We start from the raw sequence: 19,414 nt of genomic DNA on the forward strand, positions 1-19,414 counted from the left end.
TAACCAAAATCCAACATTTTTTCTATGAATATTTTTACATTATAATGGGATATTCGGGGGATCCCTAGAGGGCGAGGGGCCTACCGTATGCGACCAACCACGAGTTCCTGGGTGGTCCGGTTCCTGAGTTATAACGGTTCAAATTCCAAATTTTGGGGGGCCGTAACTCGGACCCCCGGGGTCATAGGGACTTGGGGCTGGTGTCGTCGCATAGAGGGCCCCCTGGTCTGACTTTGTCCCGATTTTGGTGCAGCTTGGCCCCGTTTTGGCGGAGTTACAGCTTGGCAAAATGTGTGACATTTTGGTTAACATTCACCACGTGGTGAAATTAACCAAAATCCAACATTTTTTCTATGCATATTTCTTCAGTATAATGGGATAAAATTTACAAAAATTGATTCCTCTGAGTGCCCTGCGTACAGTAGAGGTGTTTTCTTTAATAATATGGCACACATTTGAAATAAATAAAGTTAAATACAGTTGCTATTTAATGAACAGTAAGACACGCACCACATGTGGTGCACAAGTGTGCCAAAATTCTACGCTCGTTTTTATGCAAATTCTTCAGTATTTTGGGATAAAACTTGCAAAAATGGATTCCTCTGAATGCCCTTTGTACAGTACAAGTGTTTTCTCTAGGCCTCATCCTAAAATTTTCTTCCGACTTCCACCCCCCTCGAGCTGGCTTCTCTAGCCGGGGAGGGTGCACCCTGGCCGGCATGGATGAGTAGGTGCGAGGGGGGTGGATGGTACTATTATTCTGCTAATATCTCCGCGAAGCGGTGGACCCCGGGGCTGAAATTCGGGGGATCCCTAGAGGGTTGAGGGGCCTACGGTATGCGACCACCCTCGAGTTCCTGGTTGGTCCGGTTCCTTAGTTATAACGGATATAATTCCACATTTTGGGGGGCCGTAACTCGGACCCCCGGGGTCATAAGGACATGGGCCTGTGTCGTCGGATAGAGGGCCCACTGGTCTGACTTTGTCCCGATTTTGGTGCAGTTTGGCCCCGTTTTGGCGGAGTTACAGCTTGGCAAATTGTGTGACTTTTGGTTAACATTCACCTCATGTGGTGAAATCCAAAACTAAAATCCAACATTTTTTCTATGCATATTTCTACAGTATTATGGCATAAAATTTACAAAAATGGATTCCCCTTAGTGCCCTGAGTACAGTACAAGTGTTTTCTCTAGGCCTCATTCTAAAATTTTTCTTCCGACTTCCACCCCCTCGAGCTGCCTTCTCTAGCCGGTTTCAAATCATCAGCTCATTAGTAGAGACTGCAAGACCTGATTTGGGTGTGTCTAATAAGGGAGACAATAAAAATGTGCAGGGCAGGGGTGCCTCCAGGACAGGTTTGAAAACCACTGCCCTAAATAGACAGACTGAGCATCGATGCAATGCGGCCACACTCTCTACGTTAGTTAATTTTTTTGGACTAAAAGCTGCCGAAAGGTATTTCAGACATTGTCCTGCGCAAACTGGTTGCAAAATAGGCAGGGCACCAGAAACATCTGAGACACAACAGGGGCAGTGGGTGTGTCAGGAACCAATGGGTGTGGTGCTGTCGGCCTGGGACAAATTGGCCTTAACTGGGTGGACGTGGCTGAACGCTGAGGGTGTACGGCTGATGGCCAGATTGAAGTTGCTGTGGCAGATGTACAGGTAGCTGAGGGCCCAATCTTTCTAAACTTGGTCTTTGCCTGTCCAGCTGTGTCTGGTGGCATCTGGTAGGTATGCAACTGGTGGCTATATTGTGGAGGCACAACAGGCTGTACTCGTGCTGGAGGCAAAGCATCCAAAGCCACTGGACGTGCCTCTGGAAGGTCCAGCCCTTGCAACAGCAAGGAGACCTCCTGACCCTTTAAACGGTTATTGTGTCACATCGTAAGAGTCCTCTGATTTACCTCAACTAGCTGAAGGGTTGTGTCACTCATCACCGTTCCATTGCTCAAGATTAGCTGCCGAATTCTTCTGTAATCACGAAGAATGAGATCCCATCTAGACAGAGATTCCGTTCGCTGTTTCTTGGGGCTTCGGTGAATGTTACATAACCTTATGAAAATCATTTCAACAAGGCAACAGCAATTAGGCCACTGTGCTGGAGAGCCGCTAGAACCCAAAACACACCTTTTTGTGCTTTCGACACCAGGAGTGAAGACAGCTTTCTTTTTCGGGGACCTAAAACGTCCTGTAAGTAGCCTGTCTTGATGACGAGCAGCATACACTACCCTGTCTTTATCAAATTTGTCCAGGTTCTGCCAAAAACCCACAATGGTCGCAACTTGTTGGTTGGTAACTGTGAGGCTTGTCTGTGTGCGCAGCTCCACCAGACACTCCACCAATGCATCCACCCGGTCCATTCCAGGAATGCAGTGCTCGTCAACAGCCTGGAAATATATAACTGTTGGTTAGGTATTTACATGCTGTTAAGTAAGTTTACTGCTTAATGGCAAATAACTAAATGAGTCACAATTCGTATAGAAAAGGAAATTTTACCATTGCTGAGGGTGTATCTAAAGGAGCCTGGACACTGAGCAGTGGTGGAGTCTGGACACTGGGCACTGGTGGTGGAGCCAGGACACTGGGCACTGGTGCAGCTACACTGGGCACTGGTGCAGCTGAAGGAGCCTGGACACTGGGCACTGGTGCAGCTGAAGGAGCCTGGACACTGGGCACTGGTGCAGCTACACCGGGCACTGGTGCAGCTGAAGGAGCCTGAACTCTGGGCAGTGGTGGAGCCTGGACACTGGCCACTGGTGCAGCTACACTGGGCACTGGTGCAGCTGAAAGAGCCTGGACACTGGGCACTGGTGGAGTCTGGACACTGGGCACTGGTGCAGCTACACTGGGCACTGGTGCAGCTGAAGGAGCCTGGACACTGGGCACTGGTGGAGTCTGGACACTGGGCACTGGTGCAGCTACACTGGGCACTGGTGTAGCTGAAGGAGCCCGCACTCTGGGCAGTGGTGGAGCTTGGACATTGGGCACTGGTGCAGCTGAAGGAGCCTGGACACTGGGCACTGGTGCAGCTACACTGGGCACTGGTGCAGCTGAAGGAGCCTGGACAATGGGCACTGGTGCCGCTACACTGGGCACTTGTGCAGCTGAAGGAGACTGGACACTGGGCCATGGTGGAGCCTGGACACTGGGCACTGGTGCAGCTACACTTGGCACTGGTGCAGCTGAAGGAGCCTGGACACTGGGCACTGGTGCAGCTACACTGGGCACTGGTGCAGCTGAAGGAGCCTGGACACTGGGCCATGGTGGAGTCTGGACACTGGGCACTGGTGCAGCTGAAGGAGCCTGGACACTGGGCACTGGTGGAGTCTGGACACTGGGCACAGGTGCAGCTACATTGGGCACTGGTGCAGCTGAAGGAGCCTGCCACTGTGGCTTCCTCTCCAAAGAAATCAATGAAACCCTCATCCCTTTCCACTTGCTCCTCAACATCTATCTCCTCCAGCAAATGAGAGGTCCTCTCAGAGGTAGGGCACATGTCCTCCAGGGGCTGACTATTCTGCCTCAACAAGTACTGTACTCCAATGAGCTCTCCTGAGGAAATATTTGTAACAGAAAATGTTTTTAATGGAAATTATGCAGAAAGGTTTATTCAGAAATGCAGTAAATATTTTGTTGTCCACTTCTGTATGAACAATATATATCTAATTCAGAGGGTATCATAAAAAGACAGGATTACTCTATATTCTACTATGTATTTTATTTTCTCCCCTGAAACCTAGAACACAGAATAATGTACAAATATTCTGGTAGTATAATTTTTCTCTGATATGTCAAAATTACATTATTACTGTCCAAAAGCAATTGTAATTTTAACAAAAACATGCTACATCATGAGCTGCATTTATCAAAATATTTTTACCTGTGTATACTGCAGGTCGAGTGAAGCTTGGGACCAATTTCCTGCCATACAACTTATTGTAGTTCTCATTGACAGAGTAAACCAGCTCCCCTGAGTAAGAGCGCAGAGTTGAACCTTCATCTGCAACAGCAGCTTCAGCCCGGTCCTGATTCCAGCGTAATAAACCTTCCAGGAGATAAATCTGGAAGTTCAGGCTGTTTGCGCTGTTCCCTAGAAAAAGAAATAGAAAGCCTAATATTGCTTTGAGAAAATGCAAAACAGAAAATTTAATCTGCAAATATCTTGATAAACATGAATTAGTGGCAAAATGTGGTATATTCTGACATGACAAACCTGGAATAAATCTGCTTAGGTGGCAGTGAAATGATTCCAGGGATGTGGAGCCTCTGGCACAACGATAGGATTTTAGAACCACCCCACCCTTGTTTGTAGTTCCAGTTTCAGTATAGAGCGGCACATTTGGAGGATCTTGGATACAGGTGACGTGCCGCCTCTGGACATTCCAGATGTGCTGCATTCTCACACTGTCAAGTAGTGGAACACCAAGAGCATCATTCCCCTTGCCACCCATGAGCTCTCTGATGAGCATATCAAGGAGGCGGATAGTGGTTTCTTCTCTTCATGTTCTCCTCCTGCAGTGCTGGAGCAGCTCAGCTTTAGTTAAATGATGGTCCAGTTCTGCCTCCGTCAGTGTAGGCCAGCCCTGTTGGATGAGTTGCTCCCTTTTGGCCCGTCTCAGCAGAGTGAGAAACCCTGCATCCCACTCAAAAATACAGGATGACAGCCTAGCCATAAAAGTAGGGTACAACTGGTGGGCATCAGTGGTGCACCCTACTGCCAGACGTCGCATAAAATGCCAAATGTCTAGGCGGACGATGACATCGGGCCAGCCGCTGAACCGCCTCTTCAATTTAGTCTCTCCCACTGTCTTGCAACAATCACAGTCCACATAAATGACAGTGGGAGGATCAACACCAGCACTCCGGTATCGCTCCATGAGCCCTGCAGCCATGTGGTCTAACCCAGCCCCTTCATTCGCAGTCAGGACACTCATCAGCACCTGACCTATCTCATTGCCCACTGAGGTAAGCCACTGTGCTGTGCCTTTCGCAGGCCTGCTCAACTTCTTGGTGATCTGAAAGAAACAATAAGCATAGCAAATAATACAACAGGCATCCAAATCAGTTACACTGAAAGAAATAAAGCTCTCTCGGTCTAAAAATACATTATAGATAAGGGTACAGTCAAGTAAGCAGCTTATCTGACCTTCTTAGTTGAATCCATTTTTAAAATTGATCCATACGTGGATGTTATGCTGGCCTTTATGTGATCGAGCCTGTTGAGAATGTCCTGACTGTATACAGTGAGGAGCCATTTGTAGCTGGGTACTGAAGCAAGTGGTGGTGGCTCCTGGAAGTGCACCGGATGCAGGCCACGATTATGAAAAAAGGCCACACACTCTGATGTGTACCGAAGCGCACGTTTCAACCACTCCTCACTGTGGTTCTCTCTCGGCTGGCCGATGATCCTCACTGGGCCATTCCCCATGCCCCTCTCACGCAGCAAGCGAAGAACCCGAATGTCACAGGCATACCTTGGAAAAAAAGTATTCATTTAAGTACCTTATTGTAAGGTATCTAATTATTGTAGGAAATATTTATCAAAAAAGGTAGCACATAAGTGAAAATGACTGCAAAATAATTACTTGCGTGTGAGGATGACCCTGAATTCAGATTGATGGGCCAGGTCCAACTGCTGCAGCACAGCATGACTCCAGGACAGGTAGCTGGTTCTACACCTGGTGCAGATCAGGGTCTCTGTCACCAGGTTGCAGTATCTGTCAATGTCTAACACCTGTCGTACCCTCCTGTGCAGTCCACCACCACACAGCTGTTGCGTGGCACAGGCAGGGTTAGTACACTGGAGCCGCACCTTCCACAGCTTATATGGCATCCAGAGCAAGAGACGCTGTGAAAAAAATCAGGTGTTGGAGCTTGGTGGTACAACAGGGCTGGTGGAGGGGGGTGATACCACAACTGTAGGTTTTCACGCAGCTCCAGCTTTCCCTTTGCACCAACCCTAAAAAGTGCTTTCGACACGCACTTCTGGTCTTGCTGTGGCATTGTCTGTGGCCACAGAAGGGGGAGATCCTCTGGCTGAGATGAGACCTGCTGATATTATCAAAAACACTGGTTTAAATAAAAGCTAAGAGAGCATTAAATGATGAAGACATCTATATATTTTGAATGAACAGAAGAAGGAACATGAACTAACGTGGAAGCAATCAAAGTCCTCGAGACAGTGTGAAAGGCTAACGAATGCAAGTTGGCCTCTTAATTGACCTAAAAATGGGGCTGTATCTAACATGTAGAGGGATGTTAGGGAGGACAGCTGAAACGGTCAGATGTCACTTAGACCAGCGGGTCTCAATTCCAGTCCTCGCGCCCCCTGCTCTTCACATTTTGTAAGTTTCTTGTATAGCTTCAGACATTTGTTCCATTCGAACGTAAGTGCCCTGAGAACTGGACATCACATGACATCCCTCCGTGATTCAAGTTCAAAGCGTATGTATATGTTCAATTCATAGCGAGTAATACAGTGGTGTATCGAGGTATACAGAGGTAAATGATGTCACACTTCTCCATGTGTGAAGAAGTTGCGCAGCACAAATCCGTGAACCAATGTTCCAAAGTGAAGTATACTTTGACGGATTTCCCCTGCTCAGGGAGTGGGGAGCAATGAACACTGTGTAGGGACCATGTCAATCGCTAGGAGCTCACTTCTAATGAGCTGATTATCCGAATCAGGTGTGCTAACAAAGAGAGACATGCAAAACATGCAGACCTGGGGGGAGCGAGGACTAGAATTGAGAACCGCTTCCTTAGACTTTAAGTCAGTGTGAGCAAAAGAGGTGAGAAGTTGTGTGCATGACCCGAGTGTTCCAAGGTAGCCTACATAATACAAGAATCCATACACATGCATACTGGCGTAACAAGACCGAGAAGGTCCTTAAACACAAAAGCTTAATCTCTTTGTAAATTCGACAACATAATCTCGGCCAGTGCAAAGGAGCAAGCCCAGAGGAGGGACAGCCTCTTTGCATCAAACCCGTCATTCCCAGCTATGCTCATCATTCTTGAAAGGCCAGGGGAATTAGCTCAAATGGTAGAGCGCTCGCTTAGCATGCGAGAGGTAGCGGGATCGATGCCCGCATTCTCCAAGTTGGCTCCTGCCCTTTTACTCACACATCCCTAGATCAGTGGTTTTCAATCCTGTCCTGGAGGCATCCCTGCCCTGCACATTTCGCATTTCCCCTCATCTAACACACCTGTTTCAAATCATCAGCTCATTAGTAGAGACTGCAAGACCTGATTTGCGTGTGTCTAATAAGGGAGACATACAAAATGTTCAGGGCAGGGGTGCCTCCGAGAAAGGTTTGAAAACCATTGCCCTAAAGAGACCGACTGAGCGTTGACGCAATGCTGCCACACTCCCACGTTAGCTTTTTTTGGGCTCACAGCTGCCAAAAAGTATTTCAGAGATGGTCCTGTGCAAATAGGTTGCAAAACAGTGCCATATTACGCACAGTTCCCTAAAACAGTGGTTTTCAAACCTGTCCTGGAGGCACCCCTGCCCTTCAAATTTTGAATGTTTCCCTCATCTAACACACCTGTTTCAAATCATCAGCTCATTAGTAGAGACCGCGAGACCTTATTTGGGTGTGTCTAATAAGGGAGACAATAAAAATGTGCAGGGCAGGGGTGCCTCCAGGACAGGTTTGAGAACCACTGCCCTAAAGAGACAGACTGAGCATCGATGCAATGCGGCCACACTCTCTACGTTAGTTAATTTTTTTGGACTAAAAGGTGCCGAAAAGTATTTCAGACATTGTCCTGTGCAAACTGGTGGCAAAATAGGTCCCACCGAGATTTGAACCCGGATCACTGGATTCAGAGTCCAGAGTGCTAACCATTACACCATGGAACCTTAACTGGTGCAGCTGTTGCTCACAGGGCCACAAACACTGGCACCATCGCCAAACTAGTGCTGTCTTATCTTTTCCTGCGGCAAGAAAGCACACAGGCTCCACCGAGATTCGATCTCAGAACGCTGGATTCAAAGCCCAGAGTACTGACCATTACACCATGGAACCGAAACTGCTTGGTTGGAGGCCAACTTGGAAACAGATAGCTCTCTGGCTGTGGGGAAGCAGTTATACAGAGAGGTTGGAACCCAGTGATTTTTGGTCAATGGCCCGCCTCAAAAAAGGGAAAAGTGTGGGAGATGTTGCCGAAACCTGGAATCGAACCAGGGACCTTTAGATCTTCAGTCTAACACTCTCCCAACTGAGCTATTTTGGCTACAACAAACCTCTGCTTAGCAAGCAGTGATTTCAGTGAGATCACCCTACTCTTTGTCATAGCTGAAGAGCAGAGCAGAGATGAGCCCCCAGACAATAAAAACAGCTGGCCAGTACGGGGATCAAACCCACAACCTTGGCGTTATTAGCACCACGCTCTAATCAGCTGAGCTAACCGGCCTGGCTTAGCCATCCGTGTCTGCCTGATTGAAAAAAAAACCTGCCACAATGTTTGTGAATGCAATGAGACAACAAAGCTTCACGTTTTAACCTAAACTAGGGCTCATCCGGGATTTGAACCCGGGACCTCTCACACCCAAAGCGAGAATCATACCCCTAGACCAACAAGCCTTCTTGCCCAAAGCCAGGAAAAAAGAGCATCAACAAAAGAAGGAACATGAACTAACGTGGAAGCAATCAAAGTCCTCGAGACAGTGTGAAAGGCTAACGAATGCAAGTTGGCCTCTTAATTGACCTAAAAATGGGGCTGTATATAACATGTAGAGGGATGTTAGGGAGGATGGCTGAAATGGTCAGATGTCACTTAGACCAGCGGGCCTCAATTCCAGTCCTCGCGCCCCCTGCTCTTCACATTTTGTAAGTTTCTCGTATTGCTTCAGACATTTGTTCCATTCGAACGTAAGTGCCCTGAGAACTGGACATCACATGACATCCCTCCGTGATTCAAGTTCAAAGCGTATGTATACGTTCAATTCATAGTGAGTAATACAGTGGTGTATCGAGGTAAATTATGTCACACTTCTCCATGTGTGAAGAAGTTGCGCAGCACAAATCCGTGAACCAATGTTCCAAGGTGAAGTATACTTTGATGGATTTCCCCTGCTCAGGGAGTGGGGAGCAATGAACACTGTGTAGGGACCATGTCAATCGCTAGGAGCTCACTTCTAATGAGCTGATTATCCGAATCAGGTGTGCTAACAAAGAGAGACATGCAAAACATGCAGACCTGGAGGGAGCGAGGACTAGAATTGAGAACCGCTTCCTTAGACTTTAAGTCAGTGTGAGCCAAAGAGGTGAGAAGTTGTCTGCATGATCCGAGTGTTCCAAGGTAGCCTACATAATACAAGAATCCATACACATGCATATTGGCGTAACAAGACCGAGAAGGTCCTTAAACACAAAAGCTTAATCTCTTTGTTAATTCGACAACATAATCTCGGCCAGTGCAAAGGAGCAAGCCCAGAGGAGGGACAGCCTCTTTGCATCAAACCCGTCACTCCCAGCTATGCTCGTCATTCTTGAAAGTCCAGGGGAATTAGCTGAAATGGTAGAGCGCTCGCTTAGCATTCGAGAGGTAGCGGGATCGATGCCCGCATTCTCCAAGTTGGCTCCTGCCCTTTTACTCACACATCCCTAGATCAGTGGTTTTCAATCCTGTCCTGGAGGCATCCCTGCCCTGCACATTTCGCATTTCCCCTCATCTAACACACCTGTTTCAAATCATCAGCTCATTAGTAGAGACTGCAAGACCTGATTTGGGTGTGTCTAATAAGGGAGACAATAAAAAATGTGCAGGGCAGGGGTGCCTCCAGGACAGGTTTGAGAACCACTGCCCTAAAGAAACAGACTGAGCATCGATGCAATGCGGCCACACTCTCTACGTTAGTTAATTTTTTTGGACTAAAAGGTGCCGAAAATTATTTCAGACATTGTCCTGTGCAAACTAGGTCCCACCAAGATTTGAACTCAGATCACTGGATTCAAAGTCCAGAGTGCTAACCATTACACCATGGAACCTTAACTGGAGCAGCTGTTGCTCACAGGGCCACAAACACTGGCACCATCGCCAAACCAGTGCTGTTTTATCTTTTCCTGCGGCAAGAAAGCACACAGGCTCCACCGAGATTCGAACTCAGATCACTGGATTCAAAGCCCAGAGTGCCATTACACCATGGAACCGAAACTGCTTGGTTGGAGGCCAACTTGGAAACAGATAGCTCTCTGGCTGTGGGGAAGCAGTTATACAGAGAGGTTGGAACCCAGTGATTTTTGGTCAATGGCCCGCCTCAAAAAAGGGAAAAGTGTGGGAGATGTTGCCGAAACCCGGGATCGAACCAGGGACCTTTAGATCTTCAGTCTAACGTTCTCTCAACTGAGGTATTTCGGCTACAACAAACCTCTGCTTAGCAAGCGGTGATTTCAGTGAGATCACCCTACTCTTTGTCGTAGCTGAAGAGCAGAGCAGAGATGAGCCCCCAGACAATAAAAACAGCTGGCCAGTACAGGGATCAAACCCGCGACCTTGGCGTTATTAGCACCACGCTCTAACCAGCTGAGCTAACCGGCCTGTCTTAGCCATCCGTGTCTGCCTGATTGGAAAAAACCTGCCATAATGTTTGTGAATGCAATGAGACAATAAAGCTTAACGTTTTAACCTGAACAAGGGCTCGTCCGGGATTTGAACCCGGGACCTCTCGCACCCAAAGCGAGAATCATACCCCTAGACCAACGAGCCTTCTTGCCCAAAGACAAGAAAAAATAGCTATTTCAGCAACAACAAAAGAAGGAACATGGAAGCAATCAAAGTCCTCGAGACAGTGTGAAAGGCTAACGAATGCAAGTTGGCCTCTTAATTGACCTAAAAATGGGGCTGTATCTAACATGTAGAGGGATGTTAGGTAGGACAGCTGAAACGGTCAGATGTCACTTAGACCAGCGGGTCTCAATTCCAGTCCCGGAAGGCCAACTTGGAAACAGATAGCTCTCTGGCTGTGGGGAAGCAGTTATACCTGTTCCTCTGGGTGTAACGGGACACAGAAGCAGCAGCGCTGGAGCAGGCGGAGCTGGGCCTGGACCGGGTGTCAAAGCACCAGAAGATGGAATCACCATCGACACAGTCATGTCTGGGTTAAGGACTAGTGTGCCTAACAGTGACCCAGGTGCTGAAATGGGCTGCACAACTCCTGCTGCTGTGGGGACGGGTGCGATAGGGCACTCCTATTTGGCAGAAGTGGGCCGGCGACCCGGTCGCAGAATTGGAGCCTGTCCTTCTCGATTTGGCGGAAGGATAAATTGATGTTTTGGGCCTGATGTTGATGGCACGTCATCCAATTTTTCCCTCGGCAGAGGAAGCTGCGTATCAGCCACATCAATTGGGTCAGATGGAGTCAGTCCCTGGGCGAGGACACTCATTTCCTGATTCTTCTGCTGCCGTTGAAACCTGAAAGTAAATTACTTGTAAAATATATATATATATATATGTGTGTGTGTGTGTGTGTGTGTGTGTGTACAGAAGTATTCAGTTCCCTGGAACCAAATAATGTGCCTTGCTTACCACTGAATGAGTGTCCTCTGGTTCAGCTCAAACAGCTGGATCATTGTTTCATCCATCAGTCTTCGACTGTTAAGCACCAGGTCTCGGATGTGGTGGTAATCTGAAAGGATTTTAGACCACCTGGGGGTGCAAACTCCAGCCTTCTTGGTCGGTGACTTGTGTAAAGCACACAGCTTCATACAAATGGCCTCAACCAAGCGGCTGGTGCTGGGCCACTGTGCTGGACCCCCAGGATGTCCAATCAGACACCGTTTCACACTCTCCACACCCGGTGTGACTCCGGACCGCTTCGGTGCCTTAAAGCGCCCATGTGTCAGCTGAGGCTGATGTCGAGGCTGATAGTTGACCTGCTGTTTATCAACGTCAGGGAGAGCTGTCCACAGCTGGATGGCCTCTGTCACCTGCAGGTCGGTGAGGTAAGGAGCCTCACGAAGACCCACCAGGAAACCAGCCAGATCCTGGACCTTGTCCCACCCAGCGATGCCATCAGGTCCAATGACTGCTCCCTAGTAAATGCAGATTAGTGTTAATATACACTTTCAGTCAAAAGCCTTTGAACAGAAATATTTTTTTACATTTTTTAAAGAATTCTGCTCAACAAGCCTGCATTTATTTTATTCAAATACAACAAAAGCCATTATATTGTGAAATAATTTTACTATTTAAAATAAAAATGCTTTCTATTTGAATATAGTTTAAAGTGTAAGTTATTTCTGTGATGCACAGCTGTATTTTCAGCATCATTCCTCCAGTCTTCAGTGTCACATGATCTTCAGAAATCATTCAGATATCCTGATTTGTTCTTCTAGAAACCTTTTTTTATTGATATTATTATCAATATTTAGAACAGTTGTGTACATTTTGTTCAAGATTCTTTGATGAATAGAAGGATCCAAGATAAGAGTTTATCTGTAATAAAAAGCTTTTTTAACATTATACACTATACCATCCAAAAGTGTGGAGTCAGAACATTTAAATCATTATATATTTAGTATTAAATTATAGAAATTAATACTTTTATTAGGACGCATTAAATAGATGATAAAGACATTTATAATGTTACAATATATACTGAACTTTCTATTCATCAAAGAAACCTAAACAAAAAATCTCTAGGAGCTATTTTTAACCTAATAATAATAATAATAATATAGCACCCGGCACCCGGTTTTTTTTAGCAGCAAATTGGAATGATTTCTGAAGAATCGTGTGCCCTGAGTAATGATGCTAAAATTCAGCATTGAAATCACAAGACTGAATTACTTTTTTAAATATATTCAAATGGATAGCAGTTATTTTAAATAGTAAAAATATTTCAAAATATTACTGCTTTTGTTGTATTTTGAATCAAATAAATGCAGGCTTAAAAAAAAAACACCTTGCTTGTAGTGTTTTTGGAATAAAACGAGACTGAAACAAAATAAAGCCCTTAGAGTGTCTTACCTGAGCCTCGCCGGAGACACTGCTTCCAGTGTCAGATGGCTGTGACAGCACTGAAGAGGCAGGGGCGAGATGCTGTCCCTCTCCTCCAGATGATGTGGACGGCTCAGCCAGTGATGCTGGGGACTGAGGCAGAGGCAAAGATGAGGGGCTGTTTCTGAGATCACGGCAGGGGTCATCCTCATACAGCACTGGAACTGTGATGTCCTCCATGCTCTCTTCCTCAAACCCCTCATCTAGCAGGTCCTGATCATCAACCTCCTCCACCAGCCGGTCTTCCTCCTCTGGGTTCTGGAGCACTGGAGTCAGTGTTTTGCCAGTCTGGCTGTAAAGGTACTCGATTCCCAGCAATTCACCTACAATAATAAAATAATAAAAAAAGAAAAAAAGTGCTCTTAATAATTTATCAAGTACATTGGAGGCTAAATAGATAACTTAATAGAATATTGCAAAAGAACAAGTTAAATTTCTTACCTGTATATGCTCCAGGAGGGCGATAGCGCTCATCCCAGGGCTTCCCAAAGACTGTTCGGCTAAGCCGGTCCACAGCCTCTCTCATGGCACTGCCATATGTCCGAATGGAGGACGCCCGTTTTATGGCATCTTCCATTCGGTCATCATTCCAACGCATCAAGCCCTCAAGGAGATAGGCCTGAAAATGCGCATCGCTGGCACTGGTTCCTAAAAGTTAAATAATATTAAAAAATATATAAAAAAGGGTTTTATATGTCACATATGTACAATATATGTACTACACATAAGGTGCTCTGAAGTAACTTGTATACTACATTTAATAGAGTTGTGTAACTAAATTAAAATTGATTGTCACTTATTCCTGTATTACTAGTGACTTGTTAGTCAAGACAGCTTTGTCAATGCTAATGACATTAAAAAGTAATTGTAATGTAGAGTGTGACATTTATTAATGCGGCATTACTTTAAAGTGATGGAAGCAGTTACAGTGCTTATATTTTCTACAGAAAAATAATAATCCATGTGCATGTAATACCTGGAATAAAACGGTTCAGGTGGAGGTGGAACGACTCCAAGGAGGTAGAGCCACGAGCACACCTGTAGCAGCACAGCTCCACGCTACCTTTCTTCAGTGTCCCTGTCTTCATATGAAAGTCCTTTGGGTCTTGTATACACTGGACGTGTTTGCGCTGTTCCTTCCATATCTGCTGGATCCGTTCGTGGTCCAGCAGAGGAACTCCCAGGGTGTCCTTCCCATCCGCACTGTCAAACTGATCAATCAGTGACCCAATCAATCTGGCGGTCTCCTCCACCCCCCTGGTCCTCCTCCGGCAGTGCAGTGCCAACTCCCTCCGGGTAATGCGAGCACTGACCGCCTTTTCTGAGATGTGGCCAGTCTTCTTTGCCGCCAGGTCACTCTCTTTTGCAGAGCGAAGAGCAGCCACATCCTCTGGATCCCACTGAAAGATGCACGTGGACAGACGTGCCATGAAGATCCCGTAGAGTGGATGAGCCTCTGTCGTGACACCTGCAGCAAATCGCCGCATGAAGTGCCAGATGTCGAGGCGCACTACAAGCTCATCCCACTCCGAAAACATGATCTTCACCCGCGATTGGCCATACTGACTGCAGCAGTCCCTGTCCACGTACATCACTTTTGGGGCTGCCTCTCCTGCCTCTCGGTAGCGTTTCATCAGACCAGCTGCCATGGAGTCCAGTCCATGTCCCTCGGCAGCTGTCAGCACAGAGACAAGGACCTGGCCGTGTTCATTTCCGACATTTGTGCACCAGGCAGCTGTTCCTGAAGCAGCACCGGCAAGTTTCTTTGTAACCTATTGGGAAAAATAAAAGATGTGCTCTTTATGTATGCACATCACACACATATCCATATCTGGCAAATTTCTGGATATAAACAGGGCTTTGATACCTTTTTTGTCGAATCCATCTTGAGAACACAGCCAAAGACAGATGTTAATTTGGCCTTGACCTCGTGCAGTCGCCCCAGAACATCCCTGGCATACACGGCTAACAGCCACTTAGGTTTAGGCAGGGCAGGTAAAAGTGGAGGATCAGCAAACACAGGAGGCTGCACAAGGGAGGACCTTGTGAATGGTTCGCAGGCAGTCAGGTACTGCAAGACACGCTGTGTCCATGCCTCACTGTGCTGTTCCATCAGCTTCCTGTAAAGCTGAGTCACACTGTTGCCCAGTGTCCTCTCCCTCATCATCCTCAGCACCCGGTTGTCACATGAGTATCCAAGGAAGCAACAGTATAATCATGCAAATGCTTTAGTTGGTAAAAAATAACCCATATAAAAGCACCTAATAATGAATGATTGTCATTATGAATTACCTGTATGTCAGCAAAGCTGGAAACTGACTGCGGTGGCCCATATCCAGCTGTCCTAGGATGTCCTCAGACCAGGCAGGATTTTTCTTTTTGCAGCGTTTGCACTCCAGGTACTCAGTGGCAAGGTCATACCACCCGTCGATGTCCAAGACCTTACGCACGGTACGGTAAATTCCTGCCGCTGTTAGTCTGTGCTTACCACAGTCTGGGCGAACACAGACAAGAGGAAATAAACACATCTTCAGCGGCATCCATAAGAAAAGGGGCCGACAGAAGAAGAGGTCAGGTGAGGCAGGGGGCTGAGTGTTTATTAAAGGGGGCTGAGGAGGATAACACCAAAGTTTCAGCTGGGACACTAGTTCTGACTTGCCGGTTCGTGGGTTGGCCTTTAATAGTGTGTTCCCGATCCACTCATGCTGGAAAGGTGGAAGTTGATCTTTCCAGTGACTTGGAAGCTCAGCTGGTGGCTGGTGATGTGAAGGAGCTGGTGCCTTGGCAGTTTCCACTGATGGAGATGGACCAGCACAGTCCTCTGAGTGAATAGTAAAAAAAAAAACAATAAGGATGACTGTTGCATTTGATAGTAATATGCCATAAATGCAGCGCACAAACAGCCTGCAAAGCACAATTCTTGGACAAGTATTCATAATTATTATGTTATATTTAGGAACGAGAGTGAAGAAAGTGGTACTAGTGTTAAGGAAGCAAAGAACACAGCATACACTATATTAATTTAAGGAGAATGGAATCAGTGCAGCTCACTGAGAATGAGGATCAGATGGAATGGAGGAAGGAAAATGTGGTGTGATGAATTAAGTGTAAAGCAACGAAGCCCACGGACATGAAGCATACACACAGATAGAGTAAGGAAAAACTGTTCCTCTAATCATTAGAACAATGAATCTCCACCATCCTGTCTGCTCAGGGAGAGCTGAAGAGTGTGTGAGAAGAGCAAGCGGTGTGAAAAAGTTATCTGGTGATTATCTAACAACGGGTAAGTTCGGAAACGCAAATAAATACACTGACACCTTGGAACATCCTTACGGTTTTGAAGAAGTGCACTCAAAGAAAGCATCCCGCTTGAGGCATGATATGATATAATTCTGTATTGTAAACAAAACATATTTTAAAATGTTGATTATTTTCCCCCAAGAAATAACGCTTCTCAGTGTGTTTTCACAAAACATTCTTGTAATATGTGCATTTGTGTCATATGCCACACCTGTATTTAGCTGTGCTTCACATTGTGATGCAGCAAATACCAGTTCCTCATCGTCATCTTCAGCAGTGGGAACGGACTTGCCTGGAGCACAAATGTTAAAACTATCATTGTGAACAATACACAGAGACAAACATATGTAAGATGGTGCTTACTTACCAGTAGCGAAAAGCTGCATGGGGGGCAAATGTTTGGCTGGGGGTTCTGCTGCTGGAGGAGGTAAAGTGGACTGCAATAATGGATCTGGAAACGGCAAGTTGACAAGTTTGCCATAATGATAAATTAATACATGTAGAAATGCTGTAGGTAAAATTCTATATTCACACTCCTACTCACAGGGTTTAACTGGTGATGTGAGTTTTTTCGCCAGCTTTGAAGGCGACAAATTTTTGCCACGTGCCAACAGCGCTTTCACAGTTGCGGTCTTCTGTACACCAGTTTGGATAGCTGCAGGTGGAGGTGCAGTGGTTGCAGAAGCACTGGAGGTTGCAGCGTGAGGTGCAGGCTGACGTACGCTGGTGCCCACAGCAGAAGCCCGTCTTTTCAGGACATATGTCTTGAAAATGGCCATGTTGGTTTTGGGCCTGGCATCTGCCTTAACGAGGTACCTGATGAGTGCTTGAGCCTCCTTGCTCTGGTCCTCATAAACATCTTTCATGGACCGGCCCTGGAAGTCACCAAACTCCACCATCAAGCAGCCCTGGTCTCCAGTTGCCCAGACTTCTGCCTGCATTTCCTGCTTCCTCTGATACTTCTCCACTTCTTCTGCCATCTCTCTAATTTGAGAAGAGTACTGTAGGAACAGTTGTTTATTTTCTGACAGGGGTGTTGTCTGCGCCGTCTCATTGGAAATGCTGAGCACCAAATACACGGCATACCCCAGAGAGTTTTCCAGGAGCCATCTGTTTCCAGGGCCAACACCACCCCTTAAAGTGTGGGAGATGTTGCCGTAACCCGGGATCGAACCAGGGACCTTTAGATCTTCAGTCTAACGCTCTCCCAACTGAGCTATTTCGGCTACAACAGCTTTTACCTCTTAAAATCTCAGCCATTTTTCTGTGTTTTTAACTTTCTGGTCTACCTAAATTAAAATGAGCACTATTCCCACATACTTTGGCCCATATGGATACATTTGGCCTTTTTTTGTTTGTTTTTAGTTAAGACTCTCAATGTTTTTTTTATAAAAAAAAAAGTCATTATTATTACATTATTTTAGAAAATATCAATTATTTCTTGGTAAATGCAGTTTTCCATATCTCCACAACAATTTGGTAACGATTTTTACAATTAAAATGTGTGTGTGTTATTATGTGTTAATACCAAATATAAATGTAAATAGTTTAATCATTATTTTCATTCATAGGGCCCAGAAACCATGATTTCTTAGACAATAAACACATCATTGTTGACAGTAGCATATCTTATCTGATCATTTATCATGTGAAAAGTTACAGGTTCACAGGTACTGAAGAAAGCATGAACTGTACACGCTAGCTAGCTATACTGACACGATTCATTTACCAAAAATACACACTGTATATGAACAAATAATGACCAGTTTTCAATGAATAAAGTAATAGCCTTACCTTTAACAAAGATGACAACAACGGCGATTGGTCAAAAGGAGGCCACAGGAGAGAAACGCGATTGATCAAAAGTAAGCCACGGAAGAGAAACGCGATTGTTCAAAAGTAAGCCACAGGCGAAACGCGATTGGTCAAAAGTAAGCCACAGGCGGAACGCGATTGGTCAAAAGTAAGCCACAGGCGAAACACGATTGGCTCATGTGGGCTTACTTTGGCTCAGTCGGTGGGAAGCAGTAGGCGCGAGAGGTAGCGTGATCGATGCCCGCATTCTCCAAGTTGGCTCCTGCCCTTTTACTCACACATCCCTAGATCAGTGGTTTTCAATCCTGTCCTGGAGGCATCCCTGCCCTGCACATTTCGCATTTCCCCTCATCTAACACACCTGTTTCAAATCATCAGCTCATTAGTAGAGACCGCGAGACCTTATTTGGGTGTGTCTAATAAGGGAGACAATAAAAATGTGCAGGGCAGGGGTGCCTCCAGGACAGGTTTGAGAACCACTGCCCTAAAGAGACAGACTGAGCATCGATGCAATGCGGCCACACTCTCTACGTTAGTTAATTTTTTTGGACTAAAAGGTGCCGAAAAGTAGTGATGGCAAAATCGAGGCCTCGTGAACCAATGAAACAGTTGAACCAAATGTGCCATATTGTTTCGAGGCTTCGAATCAATCCGACACCCATCTCAACGGTGACACCTAGTGGTCACTTGCAGGTGTTGATCTGAAACAACCTTGACGAGCCATTAAAAAAATGTGTTGTTTTATTTATTTTTATGTTCTAATATGTGAAGCTTGTAACCTATAGGCTCCTCACTGTGCATAATGTTATTTTGGTCATGAAAAATGAATATTAATAAAAGAAATCAAGCCACAATGTCTCACTTTTTTAGAGATTTTTATTCAAAAATATTAATTTATCTGCTGTGGAAGGACTTAGCCTACTTCTTTTTTTACAGATAATTTCTCCAGCCTTTGAAAAAATCCTCTCACAAGGGACACTTGTTGCTGGCATACAAAGATATTTTTTTGCAAGGACATACAAATGAGGAAAGATTACTGCTCTCTCTTTCCAGTAAGTTAGTGGATCATGAGTTCTGGGCAAATACGCATCGTTGATGTATTTTTTCACTTCCACTGTGGCATCAGCTGTAGCATTGTGTATCATCTTGGTTTGATGGATGCAAGTATCAAAAAGTTCCCATAAACTGTCCTGTGTTTCTACTGGTGTTGATGTTGATGGTGATGGTGATGATGATGATGATGGGTGTGATGTTGACATTTCTGGGTCTGAATAAAAATGAAAACAGC

At 45.8% G+C, this 19,414-nt stretch overlaps 9 non-coding genes across 9 annotated transcripts; 1 reads left to right on the forward strand and 8 right to left on the reverse strand.

The window, feature by feature from the left end:
- Positions 1-7,030: 7,030 nt before the first annotated feature.
- trnaa-agc (transfer RNA alanine (anticodon AGC)) lies at positions 7,031-7,103 on the forward strand. The gene has a single exon. It is a non-coding gene; the product is annotated as a tRNA-Ala (tRNA).
- Positions 7,104-7,798: 695 nt separating this feature from the next.
- trnaq-cug (transfer RNA glutamine (anticodon CUG)) lies at positions 7,799-7,870 on the reverse strand. Its single transcript has one exon. It is a non-coding gene; the product is annotated as a tRNA-Gln (tRNA).
- A 301-nt stretch (positions 7,871-8,171) lies between these two features.
- On the reverse strand, positions 8,172-8,244 carry trnaf-gaa (transfer RNA phenylalanine (anticodon GAA)). The gene has a single exon. It is a non-coding gene; the product is annotated as a tRNA-Phe (tRNA).
- A 106-nt stretch (positions 8,245-8,350) lies between these two features.
- trnai-aau (transfer RNA isoleucine (anticodon AAU)) lies at positions 8,351-8,424 on the reverse strand. Its single transcript has one exon. It is a non-coding gene; the product is annotated as a tRNA-Ile (tRNA).
- A 98-nt stretch (positions 8,425-8,522) lies between these two features.
- On the reverse strand, positions 8,523-8,594 carry trnap-ugg (transfer RNA proline (anticodon UGG)). The gene has a single exon. It is a non-coding gene; the product is annotated as a tRNA-Pro (tRNA).
- A 1,335-nt stretch (positions 8,595-9,929) lies between these two features.
- Positions 9,930-10,001, reverse strand: trnaq-uug (transfer RNA glutamine (anticodon UUG)). The gene has a single exon. It is a non-coding gene; the product is annotated as a tRNA-Gln (tRNA).
- Positions 10,002-10,477: 476 nt separating this feature from the next.
- trnai-aau (transfer RNA isoleucine (anticodon AAU)) lies at positions 10,478-10,551 on the reverse strand. The gene has a single exon. It is a non-coding gene; the product is annotated as a tRNA-Ile (tRNA).
- Positions 10,552-10,647: 96 nt separating this feature from the next.
- On the reverse strand, positions 10,648-10,719 carry trnap-ugg (transfer RNA proline (anticodon UGG)). The gene has a single exon. It is a non-coding gene; the product is annotated as a tRNA-Pro (tRNA).
- Positions 10,720-17,464: 6,745 nt separating this feature from the next.
- On the reverse strand, positions 17,465-17,537 carry trnaf-gaa (transfer RNA phenylalanine (anticodon GAA)). The gene has a single exon. It is a non-coding gene; the product is annotated as a tRNA-Phe (tRNA).
- Between the last annotated feature and the right edge of the window lie 1,877 nt (positions 17,538-19,414).

The sequence above is a fragment of the Carassius carassius genome, chromosome 8, assembly GCF_963082965.1.
Source record: "Carassius carassius chromosome 8, fCarCar2.1, whole genome shotgun sequence".
Classification (NCBI taxonomy): domain Eukaryota; kingdom Metazoa; phylum Chordata; class Actinopteri; order Cypriniformes; family Cyprinidae; genus Carassius; species Carassius carassius.